The sequence below is a fragment of the Bombina bombina genome, chromosome 7 (assembly GCF_027579735.1).
Source record: "Bombina bombina isolate aBomBom1 chromosome 7, aBomBom1.pri, whole genome shotgun sequence".
In the NCBI taxonomy this organism is placed as follows: domain Eukaryota; kingdom Metazoa; phylum Chordata; class Amphibia; order Anura; family Bombinatoridae; genus Bombina; species Bombina bombina.
In genome coordinates, this window is record NC_069505.1 from 75,112,613 (window position 1) to 75,128,965 (window position 16,353).

Here is a 16,353-nt window from a genome sequence, read left to right on the forward strand (position 1 = left end):
TGTATTAACCCCTAATCTGCCCTCCCTAACATCGCCGCACCTAACTTCAAGTATTAACCCCTAATCTGCCGACCAGACCTCGCCGCTACTCTAATAAATGTATTGACCCCTAAAGCTAAGTCTAACCCTAACGCTAACACCCCCCTAAGTTAAATATAATTTAAATCTAACGAAATAAATTATTTCTTATTAAATAAATTCATTCTATTTAAAGCTAAATACTTACCTGTAAAATAAACCCTAATATAGCTACAATATAACGAATAATTATATTGTAGCTATTTTAGCATTTATATTTATTTTACAGGCAACTTTGTATTTATTTTAACCAGGTACAATAGCTATTAAATAGTTATTTACTATTTAATAGCTACCTAGTTAAAATAATTACAAAATTACCTGTAAAATAAATCCTAACCTAAGTTACAATTAAACCTAACACTACACCATCATTAAATTAATTAACTAAACTACGTACAATTACCTACATATAAATCAACTAAACTAAATTACAAATAAAACAAACACTAAATTACAAAAAATAAAAAAAAGATTACAAGAATTTTAAACTAATTACACTTACTCTAAGCCCCCTAAAAAAATAACAAAGCCCCCCAAAATAAAAAAATGCCCTACCCTATTCTAAAATAAAAAGTTAACAGCTCTATTACCTTACCAGCCCTTAAAAGGGCTTTTTGCGGGGCATACCCCAAAGATATCAGCTCTTTTGCCTGTAAAAAAAAAAACATACAATACCCCCCCAACATTACAACCCACCACCCACATACCCCTAATCTAACCCACCCAAACCCCCCTTAAAAAACCTAACACTAAGCCCCTGAAGATCTTCCTACCTTGTCTTCACCCAGCCGGGTATCACCAATCCGTCCAGAAGAAGGTCCGAAGTCTTCATCCTATCCGGCAAGAAGAGGTCCTCCAGAGGGTCCAAAGTCTTCATCCAGGCGGCATCTTCTATCTTCTTCCATACGGAGCGGAGCGGGTCCATCTTGAAGCAGACGACGCGGAGCCATCCTTCCTCACCGACGGACTAACGACGAATGAAGGTTCCTTTAAATGACATCATCTAAGATGGCGTCCCTCGAATTCCGATTGGCCGATAGGATTCTATCAGCCAATCGGAATTAAGGTAAGAAAAATCTGATTGGCTGATTGAATCAGGGGGTCTCTAATAGATCTAATCCGTGTTTCTGGCAAGTCTTCAGACTCGCCAGAAACACAAGTTATGAAGCAGCGGTCTAAAGACCGCTGCTCCATAACCCTGTCCGCCTGCTCTAAGCAGGCGGACAGAAATCGCCGGAAATCAAGCCGATCGAGTACGATCGGGTTGATTGACACGTCCCTGCTGGCGGCCGATGGGCCGCGAGTCAGCAGGGGACGGCGTTGCACCAGCAACTCTTGTGAGCTGCTGGTGCAATGTTAAATGTGGAGAGCGTATTGCTCTCCACATTTAGAGAGGTCTTGCGAACCTGATCCGCACTGTCGGATCAGGTCCACAAGACCTTTGATAAATAGAGGCCCATAACTTCCCTGTGGCTGTTTTATTGACAGTTCTGACACACCCACATTTAAATGTGTCACTGCATTAATCCTGGGGTTTTAAACATTTCCCACATGAACTACTTTTTTTTACTTAAAGGGACATTGTACACTAGATTTATCTTTGCATAAATGTTTTGAAGATTATACATTTATACAGCCCATCTGGGAGTATTTTTATAACAATGTATAGTTTTACTTATTTTTTTAATAACATTGTGCTGATTTTCAGACTCCTAACCATGCCCTACAGTATCAGATGTAGACTGAAGTCTACAGATTCCTGCTGCTTCTGTTTGTGTAATGGGTCTTTTCATATGCAGGGGAGAGGGAGTGTCTGCCTGTTACTGCTTTTCCCTGTGGGTGTCCCAGACTAACCTCCTCAACAGTGCTAAACTGGGAGCTTCTAAGTAAGTTTTTAAAAAGTTTTATCTTGGATTTTTATATCAGTATCTGCATATTCTTCTTTATAGTAGTGACTATTGCATGCAGTTATATAAAAAATTGGTGTATACTGTCCCTTTGAGAATACTTTTTTTTTTTATTGACACTTTTTTCCTATAATCTTTATCGTCCACATCGTTGTTTTAAGTTTTGTTTTGTTTTTGTACAAATATTCATTATGATTATGTCCTTGTTCACTGAGAGGTGTTCTCATCAGTCAGTGAGAAACCAATGCCTAGTAAGGAGTTTATTTACATCCTGTTGGTTTTAACAATATTAACTTGAAGGGACATTAAACACTAAATACAATTTACAAACACAGTATTGAGGTTATTCCCCACCTCCCTCTATTCATGAGTTCATGAGTTTCATGTTGAAATGTAGATTTCACTACATTCCTGTGCTGACCTGTTTGCACATGTGCAGTAACTCTCCTTTAGATACCTGCAGTGTAACCTAGGTTCCATAGAGCTTCAGGTGGTCTGTGGGTGAAATTTTACAGGTTCATGGGCAGAGTTTGGGTGGTCCCTGCTTTCACTTTGAAAAGTGTTGCGTGAGGAACATAGAGGCAGACCTCTCATATCATGACAATCCCGTTATATGCAGGACAATAGGGAGGTCTAAAACTTGACTATCTATAAATGAATTGTCCACTGTTCTTAGCAATAGCCAGGTCAGGTAATCTGCAGCATTTTAAAAGTAGCCTAGGTAACAGAACTTTGTTTTCTATAGCGAACGTAGGACAAGCACATTATTTTAGAGAAAAACGGGTACTTTACAACAAAAGCAAGCAATGTATTCAATGAACGTGTATTGCAAAGTTGTATTACTATGCAAAATAGTTTATATTCCAATCTCTAAGTGTTTCATTTCCATCTAAAGGGACCTTGTACTTTACAATTTTCTCCCTTTTAATCTGTTCTCAATTATTCATTTTATTTGCTAGAGTGTAGTAATTGTTTGCAAACAGCTCTTCTAACTTTTTATCATTTTACTCAGCGGTTTTGCCTATTTAAACCACCAGCTATACTAAATATATTAATATGCTTTGTAGAAAAGCTTTGTAATCAGGAGAATTAACCTCTCAGGTTTGATGAGAGAGGGAGATTTTAATATCTGAAATTGCTGGTTTTGCTGACTAAACCTCCAAGCCATAATTAGCATTTGAATATCTAACTATTAATCTTTGTGTAAAGAGAAATATAACATATATATATATATATATATATATATATATATATATATTTGTAGATAGAGAGCACTCTCACTTTCAAATCTTAATGCCAGGGTGCCAGCAGATAAATATACGCGGTAAAGGAAGGCACTCACTGGTCTTTTCCTCAAAAAAAAACTTTAATAAGCGTGACGTTTCGGGGACACACTCCCCTTCCTCAGACAAAAAGTTTTTTTGTCTGAGGAAGGGGAGTGTGTCCCCGAAACGTCACGCTTATTAAAGTTTTTTTTTAGGAAAAGACCAGTGAGTGCCTTCCTTTACCGCGTATATATATATATATAGTTCTGCCTTTTATTTTCATTTAAATGGGAATCCTTGAGACTAACAGGTGAAGGTTTTAATAAGCAAAACCAGTTGCCCCAAATACAATCATAAACATTAAGGAACTGTATAACAAGTTATTTGAAACACAATAAGGGTAAACAATGTTACAGTACACCGTCCCTTTAACCCTTTGAGTGCTAAGCACTTTCCCACCTGGGTGATAAGCTTTTAGAAGGATTTTTTTTTTTTTACTTTTTTCTTTTTTTTTTTCAGATCCCCAAGACTTATACTGTTAGAAAGGTTGGGCGATTACCTTTCCAACGGTGGGTCTTGGGGGTCTGTAGCTGCTTAGATACCTGAAATACAGACTTTTCAAAGGTTAAAGTTCTTGTGTGTTACAATGATTGTATGAGAATAATTTGCATTTTAAAATTGCTGGACCCTTTTAATATGCCTAATACTGACTGGCATATTTGTGCTGTGCCTCTTCCTTATAGATTAAAAGCCCAGTCTCCCTATCACACCAGTTATACTTATTACATAATTTATGCCTTTCATTGCTGGGCTCTCAAGTCCATGATTAGTAAAGCTGAGGGGCTGATTTATGTTTATTAGAAAGCTCTTTGTCATTCAAGATTTGTCATCATTTTTAAAATAGAGACATCTGACTATATGAATGATCTCAAACAGCTAGAAAATGTGCAGAGATATGCAGTCTTTATAGTTTAACTACTCCAGATCAATGACAATGTGTCTACATTAAAGGGACACTGAACCCAAAAATGTTCTTTTGTGATTCAGACAGAGCATGCAATTTTAAGCAACTTTCTAATTTACTCCTATTATCACATTTTCTTCATCTTCTTGGTATCTTTATTTGAAAAGCAAGAATGTAAGTTTAGATGCTGGCCCATTTTTGGTGAATAACCTGGGTTGTCCTTGCTGATTGCACAGCACCAATAAACAAGTGCTGTCCATGGTTCTGAACGGAAAATGTGCTGGCTCCTTAGCTGAGATGCCTTCTTTTTTCAAATAAAGATAGCAAGAGAATGAAGGAAAATTGATAATAGGAGTAAATTAGAAAGTTGCTTAAAATTGCTGCTCTAACTGAATCATTAACCCTTTGAGTGATAATGACGGCTCTAAGCTGTTACAGAGTTTCCCACTCTGGTGCTAATGATGGCTCAGAGCCGTCACTAGCACTCTCCCACCTTAAGGGAGATCTGGGGTCTCCCACCCGCTCCGACCCTGGCGATCATGCCTGTAGAGTGACAGGCATCGCCGGGGCTTCCCGCTTTGCCTGGTGACATCACACGCAATAACGTGATGACGTCACAGCGCAACTTTATTTATACTTAACAATGTTAAGTATAAGAGCAGGGGGCATGCTGCTTAGAAGCCTGTATCTCAGGCATCTAATCAGCTACAGACCCCCAATACCCACCATTGGAAATGTAATCGCCTAACCTTTCCAACAGTGTAAGTGTTGGGAGTCTGAAAAAAATAATAAAAAGTAAAAAAAAAATTGTTCAAAAAATAAAAAAATAAAAACATTAAAAAATCTTAGCACCCAGGTGGGAAAGTGCTTAGCACTCAAAGGGTTAAAGAAAAAATGTGGTTTGTGTCCCCTTAAACCCATAGATATTACAGAGTTGGTATTTTAAGGGTTAAGAAACCAAACGTTCTTTTGTGACTCAGAGCATAGAATTTTAAACAAAGTTTCCAATTTACTTCAATTATCCAATTTGCTTTTTTCCATGGCTTTCTTTGTTGATGAGATACCTAGGTAGGCATCTGGTGCACTACATAACAGAAAATAGTGCTGCCATCTAGTGCGCTTGCAAATGAATAACATTCTTGCAAAACTGCTGCCATCTAGTGCTCTTGCAAATGAATAACATTCTTGTAAAACTGCTGCCATCTAGTGCTCTTGTAAATGTATAACATTCTTGCAAAACTGCTGCCATCTAGTGCTCTTGCAAATGAATAACAGTCTTGTAAAACTGCTACCATCTAGTGCTCTTGCAAATGAATAACAACATTCTTGCAAAACTGCTGCCATCTAGTGCTCTTGCAAATCAATAACATTCTTGTAAAACTGCTGCCATCTAGTGCTCTTGCAAATGAATAACAGTCTTGCAAAACTGCTACCATCTAGTGCTCTTGAAATGAATAACATTCTTGCAAAACTGCTGCTATCTAGTGCTCTTGCAAATCAATAACATTCTTGCAAAACTGCTGCCATCTAGTGCTCTTGCAAATCAATAACATTCTTGTAAACCTGCTGCCATCTAGTGCTCTTGAAAATCAATAACATTCTTGCAAAACTGCTGCCATCTAGTGCTCTTGCAAATGAATAACATTCTTGCAAAACTGCTGCCATCTAGTGCTCTTGCAAATGAATAACATTCTTGCAAAACTGCTGCTATATAGTGCTCCAGGCACATGCACGCTCTTGAGCTTATGTCCCTGCTTTTCAACCAAAAATAACAAGAGAATAAAGAAAATGTGATACTAGACGTAAATTAGAAAATTGATTAAAATGACATGCTCTATGTGAATCACAAATTAATATTTCAGGTTTCATGTCCCTTTAAAACAATATGTTGCTGTTGTTAACCTTGGGACATAAGGGGTAAGTAATTTTCTAACATATGGGGTGAGTAAGGCATTTTTAATCTCCTTATAACATTACTCCTGCTCATTACCACCTCTGTTGGAAGTCCGTTTCATGAATCAACCACCCTTTCTAAAACTAAGTGCTTCTGCAAATTACCTTCCGCTGTCTTTCTCCCTTCTGCAGCTTCCCCAGTTAGGGCAGGGACTGACCTAGCTCCATCCACAAGGCAACTTGACTTCTCCTCAGCATGCCCATGACACACTTGCACTTTCCTCTGCATACCTGTCGCCTAGTGGCAGACTGATCAGCCGGGCAAATAGGACCTGGATTAAGGGCCCAACAAGTAGCGGGGCCCACAAATGGCAACTCCATGGCTCCTGGTGTGCTGCTTAAGCTGGGGTTGACAGCTGCACTATCAGTAACTAAGCAGTTAAGTGTGGGTTTAATGGGGGCTCTGGCCCCAGAGTAGGGGCCTTGTACATGGATGTGGCGTTTGTTACTCAGGGGACCCAAGAGTGTAAGGGTGAACCTGTTGGGGGTCTGTCACTGTGTAGGCTATGGAATGTGGGGCTGACTCTTCCCCTTGACATTGGGGGTCTTGGCCTTGAAGTTTTGGGGGCCTGGTGGGCACAGGTCAGGGAGGCTACCATGTTTATTTGCATAAATGTGTATCAGTGTGAAATAGTGGGGGCCCTTCCCTAATTTTTGCAGAGCTTCACTTACCAGCACTTGTTAAGGGTTAAAAAAGGGAATGGCTTTAAATAGAGCTGCAGGTATACGAGGAAAAACAATATCTTTGCGAGTTGTAACCATGATACTGTAGTTTTACTCAGCAATGTTAGGTCCCTTTAAAGGAACATTGTAATGTTAACATTTATTTCCTTGTTTTTCAGAATTATTTACAAATATATTTAAAGATTATTTTGCAAATATGTCCCTTTAATAAATCTTTGCACCTTTAATTGTCTTTTAATAGAGCAACCAGGTGATTCTGCATGTGAATAATCTATTTGCATATCACATCTTTTTTCTCCTTTGGTTACCTTGAGATATGATGGGATATTCCAGATGAATAGCAATTGTTAGCTCAGGAGATATTGCATACTAAGGAATGCATAAATAACGTTGGATTTATTAGGTTCTTTGCAGCTGGGCTGTGAGCAGAATAATGTGCAAAAAGGCTGAGATGTAACCATATGGCTACAGGAGAGAGCTCTAGTGCATTGCTATTTTATGCAAAGTGCTGCAGAATATGAATAGAGATGTGCATTTAGGTAGTCGGATACACAAACAGCCCAAAACTTTATTGTTCAAAACAGCTGAATAACAAATGATTGAGTAACAAAATAGATTTAGTCATGCCAAACAAGGTGCAATGGGGGGGGGGGATTATATTGTTAATCTACTACTTTGTAATGATGTAAAGGGGGTCTGACTATTCATATGTTCATTGTCCTCTGTCCAATTCTGCCATAATATTACTAATGATTGATGATAGGGACAGCCGTTCAGGCACTAAATGCTTGATTTTAGTCATGCAGGCTTGTCCAATCATGCACAAGGAGGTGGGAGACTAGAGGAGGTTCAGACATTTGAATCACTTTGACTAGATCTATTGGAACGTGCAGTTATGTGACGTCTGTGCTTCTGTGATCTAGTCATTGACTCAAATTCAATCAGAGAGTTATAGGTTCTGTTAACATTGAAAGATAGGTTGTTTTAATTCTTCAAATCTTATGGTGTAAAATTTGTGTTAAAATTAGCTGTCTATATTTGCTGTTCCCTTTGGAAATAATGTACAAATCCAATACCAATCCGAAATAAATGCCCCGAAATTTGGCCAAAGTAAACATTTTGTAAAATCCAAAACAAATCTTTCGGAACAAAACACATTTTTATCCCATTCACATGTCTATAATTTATATATATATATATATATATATATATATATATATATATATATATATATATATATATATATATATATTAAAGGGACATTAAAGTCAGTAGGCTTAAGAGCAGCAATTCATTACTGGGAGTAATTTGTAGCATAAATACATATGCCTTCAACTCGTATTTAAGCCCATTGCTGGGGTTGAACACATAGTTATATTATAAAAGGCCAAGTATGTTTGTTCAACGCAGTCATGCACAGTAGAGACTGTGGAATACAAACATACCTGGCCTTAACCCGTTAGCGACCAGCGCAGATGCGCAGTAGAGACTGTGCGAGACAAGCGTGAGCACAGTGCTGGTCGTTAAGCCCTTAACCCCTTAATGACAAGTGACGTACCAGGTACGTCCTGCAAAAACTTGCAGTTAGTGACAATGGACGTACCTGGTACGTCACTTGTCTAAGAGAGTGCTGGAAGCGATCGCAATCGCTTCCAGCAGCTCTCAGGGTATTGCAGTGATGCCTCGATATTGAGGCATCCTGCAATACCCTTAGAAAGCATCCGATGCAGAGAGAGCCACTCTGTGGCCCTCTCTGCACCGGTAGCGATGCGGCCGGTTCGTTGGTGGGTGGGAGCGCAACTGGGAGGCGGGTGGGCGGCCCATCGCTACCCGGCATCCGGCTCCTGTTAGTGCAATGTGCACGCCGGGTGCCGGGAGCGTGCGGGGGGCGCGCATGCGCGTGCGCGTGCGCGCGATCACCTACCCACACTGACACCAATGAGTGGGAAGAGGGGGGGAAATATATATATATGAGGATCTGGGAGGGGGAGGGGGTTGGGGTATTGTGGGGGGCTGCTACACTACAGAAAAAAATAAATTAGTAATAAAAAATAATAATTAAAAACACTTTTTTGGGGGGCAAATTGGGTACTGGCAGACAGCTGCCAGTACCCAAGATGGCGGCAATTAGGTAGGGGAGAGGGTTAGATTGCTGGGGGGGGGGATCATGGAGGTTGGGGCTAAGGCAGGAGTCCATCACAGCTAAAACATTTTATTTTTTTTTATTAAAAAAAATAAAAACTCCTTTTATTTAGTACTGGCAGACTTTCTGCCAGTACTTAAGATGGCGGGGACAATTGTGGGGTGGGGGAGGGAAGAGAACTGTTTGGGAGGGATCAGGGGGTGGGATGTGTCAGGTGGGAGGCTGATCTCTACCCTAAAGCTAAAATTAACCCTGCAAGCTCCCTACAAGCTACCTAATTTAACCCCTTAACTGCTGGGCATAATTTACGTGTGGTGCGCAGCAGCATTTAGCGGCCTTCTACTTACCAAAAAGCAACCACAAAGCCATATAAGTCTGCTATTTCTGAACAAAGGGGTTCCCAAAGAAGCATTTACAACCATTTGTGCCTTAATTGCAGAAGCTGTTTGTAAATAATTTCAGTGGGAAACCTAAAGTTTGTGACAAAATTTGTGAAAAAGTGAACTTTTTTTTTTATTTGATGACATTTGGCGGTGAAATGGTGGCATGAAATATACCAAAATGGGCCTAGATCAATACTTTGGGTTGTCTTCTAAAAAAAAATATATACATGTCAAGGGATATTCAGGTATTCCTGACAGATATCAGGGTTCCAATGTAACTAGCGCTAATTTTGAAAAAAAGTTGTTTGGAAATAGCAAAGTGCTACTTGTATTTATGGCCCTATAACTTGCAAAAAAAGTAAAGAACATGTAAACATTGGGTATTTCTAAACTCAGGACAAAATTTAGAAACTATTTAGCATAGGTGTTTTTTGGTGATTGTAGATGTGTAACAGATTTTGGGGGTCAAAGTTAGAAAAAGTGTGTTTTTTTCAATTTTTTCCTCATATTTTATATTTTTTTTTATAGGAAATTATAAGATATGATGAAAATAATGGTATCCTTAGAAAGTCCATTTAATGGCGAGAAAAACGGTATATAATATGTATGGGTACAGTAAATGAGTAAGAGGAAAATTACAGCTAAACACAAACACTGCAGAAATGTAAAAATAGCCATTGTCATTAAGGGTAAGAAAATTGAAAAATGGTCCGGTCATTAAGGGGTTAAGGACCTCTACTGGGATCTCGCTAAAAGTAGCAAGATTGCACAATTTCTGGGGGGCAGTGCAGAAATAGTCTTGCAGAGGTACTGAAGCAGAGCGGGAAAAAGGGCAGCGGTGGTGCCAATCGTTGGTTGCGTGTGAGGGTTAGGAGGGAGACGGGTGGGTAGCCCATCGCTGGAGGGGCGGGAACAGGTGGGACTGTTATGCTCCAAAAAACCAATGTATGCTAAGAGCAGCAGGGGGGGGGAGAAGGAGGTACAGAGGATCCTAGAGTGGAGGGGAAGAATAAAGGCTAGGGAAAGAATCTTGAGGGGGGGGGGCATTTTGTCCCGTGTACATTGGCTTTAACCCTATTAGTGCAATAATAAAATACTCTAACACAATAGAACATTTTCTTTTTGTATTTGTATGTCCCTTTAATGCACTACATTTCTCAGTTCTGCTATTTGGTCTGACCAGAGATATCTTCTTAAAGGAACGTAAAAGTAAAAAATTTTACTTTCATGATTCAGAAAGTGAGTTCCATTTTAAGGAAAATATCCAGTGTAAAACATTTATCAAAAAATAACTTCATTCTCTTAATATCCTTTTGCTAAAGAGTATAACTAGACTGGCTCGGGAACAGGAACATACCTTGAGCACTATATGTTATATATAGATTTAAATACCATATAGTGCACAAGACACAAGCACACAAGTGTAGCGCTGCCATATTGCTTCTTTAAAAGATGACCCTTATGAACAATACATGTCAGGTGCCTATAAAAAGAAGTGGGTTGAAAAAGTCCGTTACACATTTATTTTTTATACGGTTCCTCTTTTAAAGGTCCACTCAATGCAGTAGAATTACATAATTATCAAGAACATAATAAAAATGCACTTACTCTGAATTTCAAATAAGCAGTAGATTTTTTTTCCTTCAAATTAATTTTTTTCTCCCATTTCCCGGCCCCCTGTATCATGTGATAGACAACAGCCAATCACATACTAGTATAAGTATACCCTGTGAGTTTGTGCACATGCTCAGTAGAATTTTGTTCCCCAGAAAAGTATGCATAAAAAAAGAATGTGCACAATTTGATAATGAAAGTGTCTTAAAACTGCATGTTCTTTCTGAATCATAAAAGTTTATTTTTTTTACTTGAGTGTCCCTTTAAATTAGCAGTATGTCAGCCTACTGTGAGCTCTTCAATAACAGTTAAATAGTAGAAAATTTGAACTTTTTTTATGCTCTTTCTAAATCATGAAATTTTTATTTTGACTTTCAGGACCCTTTAAGATGAAATTAAACCTGTGCACAATTAAAAATGACAAGAAGCAGATCATGTGCACAACTCAGCATCTGGACCTTGTCATAGAAGTAAATGAAAAAGCAAATGGCATCAAATACATTTTCATTGTCATCACATCTTATTGTCGTGAAAATGCATCAAAGCTGAACCAGAAGCAAAAGGGCAATATAATAATGTGAGTTGGGTAGTAACAACTCGTTTAACAGACTGTGGGCTATACCAGTGCATTATAAAAGCCAAGCAAAATTATTTGCACAGGTTATCAATTAGACTGTTATGGTTTTATAAAGATTTTGTTTGTTCTTTAAAATAAAAAATAAAAACTCTCCCAGTACATTGGGAGAAGAGAATTTGATAACAATTCGTTAACAAGTGGTTTTGAAATATTACATAAAATATTAAGTAAAATTATTCAAAAATTATTATACATACTGTTAAAATTTCTCAATACTCCATAGAATATATCTATATTTTTGACATTATGTATATTGTTTTTTTATAATTATTATTAATATTTTTTAATATTTTTAAGGCGCATAAGTTAAATTTCGCCCGTATTACAAGTTGAAAGTAAATGCGAACACGTGAGCGCAATTGCAATATCCGGTTACTCTAGAATGGTTCCTGTGACCTCAGAGCTCCAGTTAAGTGTTAGGCGAGACAAATTTTTTGCAAAACACATCAACTATACATTTAACACTACAGTTAAGCTCATAATAACACTGTCTGATAAAAATTATTAAATGGCTCAAAGATATGAGGTCTCGTAATATGGAAAAAAAGGCAGCAAAAATGTGCGCCTCGGTGTTCTCCCAGGAAAAGAGAAAATGTGACAATATAATTTTTTGTAAAATACTCTGCGACCCTATTTATCAAAGCTTCAACTGAAAACATGCTATAAGTAAGCGTCAAATTATGTGCAAATAGACTACTCAAAGTTATTGTGTTGTCAATTTATTAAAAAAAATATATTTATACTGTAAAATGCAAAAAAAAACAAACGCTAAAAAACGCTTATAAAATGATCAATTAAAATACCAATTTGGAGTATAGAAAAGGGCAGAGCTAACTCAAAGCAGAGATGAAATGCATCATGTGATTCATATCCTATCTGTTTTTTGTGTTGAACAAATGACAAATTGAAATTTTTGTGCAATCAATGTTTTAAAGTTATCAACAGACTGATGATACTGTGGATTTGTTGACGCAAGCGCGTTAAGCGTTATTTTTGATAAATAAGTCGAACATATTGAAACCGCTGGTTGTCTAAACGTTGAAGCTTTGATAAATGGGGGCCTTTGTATGAATCCTGAAGGTTTAATTATGATCTGCATGTCTATTTAAAGGTAGGCAGAGAAACAAAGAGAGTTGTGTCGGCCAGGTAGGTAATTTCTCGTGTAAGCAAACAGGTTAAGATGCTTTTTTTTAATGGGGTTACAGAGCAAAATAAGCTATTGTCAAAATCTAAGCCATTTCAATCCATCAAAAAGGGAGCTTTTATATTGGTTTTCAAATTACTTTGCACCACTTAAACCTACCAGATATTTTACATAAGACCTTTCACCAATGGTAGTATGATCACTCTGAAAACACCTTTTTGGTCCACTTTGCACATTTAATATCTCATTTAAAAACTCTTGGGAAACATTTTTCCCATTTTCATTGGGCACACATAGGCTATTTTTCTACTATATATATATATATATATATATATATATATATATATATATATATATATATATATATATATATATATATACTATACATTAACAAAAATGGTTTAATTAAAAATGATAAACTAGCAGAAAATAACACGTTTATACTGAGGAAAGTAGAATGTTTATTCAATACATAAATGAATGGGACATCCTTTTCCATAAAAATGGTTAAATGCAAGGTACATAAGCGGCTGATTAAAAAAAAAAACACTGCAACTCTTTTGGTTGACAATGATTTACCCATAAAAGCACAACAACATCAGCCAGGAATATGCAATACAAATGTAAGTAATTTATATGTTCTAAAATTATGTAAGATTTAAAGGGACATTCCAGACAAAATTGCAATGCACACAGGTACATCTCATACATGTGGTAATAGTCCACGATCCATTACTCCTGGGAATTTCTCTTCCTTGCCTAGGAGGAGGCAGAGATTGCCAAAAGTCAAGAGCACTATAAAGCCCCTCCATCTTACTGGAAACTAGTCTAGTATTTGTCTCTGCTGGAGGAGGGTGAAGAATTAATATGTGCATGTTATTCTTCAGTGAGAGGGATTCTCAGACTGAATTAAGGCCCTTTTTCCCTCAGAGTGCAGTGTTTGTAGGAGGGATGTATTTGGAGTATGGTTAGTGACATATTTTTCACCTGTTGGGAATTAGTCACAAGTGGGGTGCCTAATGGTAAGTACTTTTATTTTTTATTGTATTGGCACTCTATTAGTCTCTTAGATTATTTAAATAATATATATATATATATATATATATATATATATATATATATATATATATATATATATATATATATATATATATATATATATATATATATAGCCTTGGTAGAAGTATATTTAATTTGGTTATCCCCCTTTCAATTTGTCATAGTTTGAGTTTTAACGCACATCAGGTTTCCGTGCACATGCTTTTTTACGCACGTTGGCTTTTTAGTCTGTGCATGTTGGCAAGTCAGGATAGCGTACTGTCAGAGTGTCAGGAATCAAACTGATACGAGAAGTGCAAAAATAATCACACCTTTATTAATAACAAAAAATAATAAAAAGTCCACAAGTCAAATAACAAGCCAGGAGTCTAAGCCAGAGCTGGTAGTCAGACGAGCCGAGTCAGGAGCCAAAGCGAATATTCCGACGAGCCGAGTCAGGAGCCAAAGCGGTAGTCAGACAAGCCGGAATCAGCAACAAGGAGAACAGCAGAGTCAGGAACAAGCCAGGGATCAGGAACCAGGAGGGACGGCAGACAGCCAGGTAATACACAGGAACTGAAACTCACAAACAGGTCTGAGACAACTCAAGGGCAAATGATACTGAACAGAGGCCCTTTAAATAATAAGTGATGACATCACAATTCTGAGACTGCAACCTGTCTCACACAGATGATGTACACCAGTCTGACCATAAGAGGGCATGCAGGAAATGAGCAGCATCACACACTCTGCACCAGACTCAGCAAGAGAGGTGAGTAAAATGGCTGCCAGCAGCACATAGCAAACAAAGCAGGGAAAAAACCCTGACACGTACACAGTATTTTCAAGATTGCGTGCTTCTGGCTTTTTGCACACAGGTTATTTTTGGCACGCTTTTCACCATATTTTACTTTGTAGGGCGACCTGGTGCATTATTCTCTCTTTTGACTGTCAGATTAGCGTGCTTTGGTCTTCTAAGTTTTTTATAAGCTACTTCTGCAGGGGATATGTTTTTTCCTTTACTTTAATAACTCTTTTAATGGTGATATAACTTTTACTATATGTGTTTATATTTATGCACATACATACTTGTATCGTTTTCTGCAGTTATGGAGCCTTCTGATTCTGTCACAAAATCTGCTTTAGATGCTGGGTCCTCTGAACACTTACCTGCCAACGATAAAAATTTTTATGTAAAAAGCCTGAAGTATTACCTCCTGCACATTTATGCAACACATGTCTTAATTTTTTAATGCATTCTGATCAGTCTAATGCTGTTCTTGCTTCTAAAGGTATTTCTGCTCTTTCTGTTTGTTCCCTACAGGGGAGTAATTCAGATTTTGCTCCTGGAGCTTCATTCACCCTAAAGTATCTGAAAGGTTGGCAGCTATGCCTCCTTTTAGTAAGCTTAAAAGGTCAGTTCATAATTTACCTTCTACCTTTACCTTCTAGCTGTAATCCTGCTGAGGTTAATGTTTCTGGTCATGAAGCTGCTGAGAACTCAGAGAGAGAGGTTTTCTCTGATGATCAGTGATCTTTTTTATTTAAAGTTAAACATATTCGTTCACTTTTAAAAGAGATTTTGCTTACTTTAGAGGTTAAAGATTCTAAATTATCTGAGGATAAGCCTATAAATTGCTTAGTTATTTTTAACCCTATGGTTACATTTCCTGAGATTGTTCCTGTTCCTGGGGGAATGGGCTGAGCCAGGTATTCCATTTAATCCATCTACAAGGTTTAACAAAAATGTATTCATTACCGGCATCCAACATTGAACTTTGGAAAACTGTTTCTAAAGTGGATGGGGCCATTTTCCTTTGGCTTAGCTTACTGCTATTCCTTTGGAAGATGGTTCTTCCTTAAAAGACCCTTTAGATAGGAAGTTAGAATCCTTCCATAGGATGACTTTTCAGCATGCAGGTTATCTATTTAAGACCAGCGGTTTGATGTGGCAGCTGCTTCTTCCATTTGGTTAAATAGTCTTTCTTGGCAGTTTTCTGATGGTTCTGCTAGTGAAAATTGTTGGACCTTTTGGAGTTGCTTAAATGTACTAATGTTTTTCATTTGTGATTCTGTTTTTGACATCATTAAGATTAATTCTAAAAGTATGTCTCTGGCAGTACTTTCTAGTAGGGCTTTATGGTTAAAGTCTTTGTCTTCTGATATGATTTCTAAATCCAGGCTTTTGTTTCTCTCTTTCCAGCAAACAATATTGTTTGATTCTGGTTTGTATTCTATTATTTCTGCTGTGACTGGAGGTAAGGGAGCTTTTCTTACTCAGAACAAGAAGTCGAAAGGTAAAACTAAAGCTTCCAATAGTTTTCGTCAGAACAGGGATAAGAAATCTGATCCCTCCCCTCAGAAGCAAGGTTCCTCTGGCTCTGTCTGGAAGACAAGTTCACAGTGGAACAGGTCTAAGCAGTCCAAAAATATTCTCCTTCTTCTAAGTCTGCATGAATGTACCAACCTTGATCCAGGGGCCCTGGCAGGGGACAGAGTACACCTTTTTCAGGAGGCTTGGTCTCAGTTTGTTAAGGATT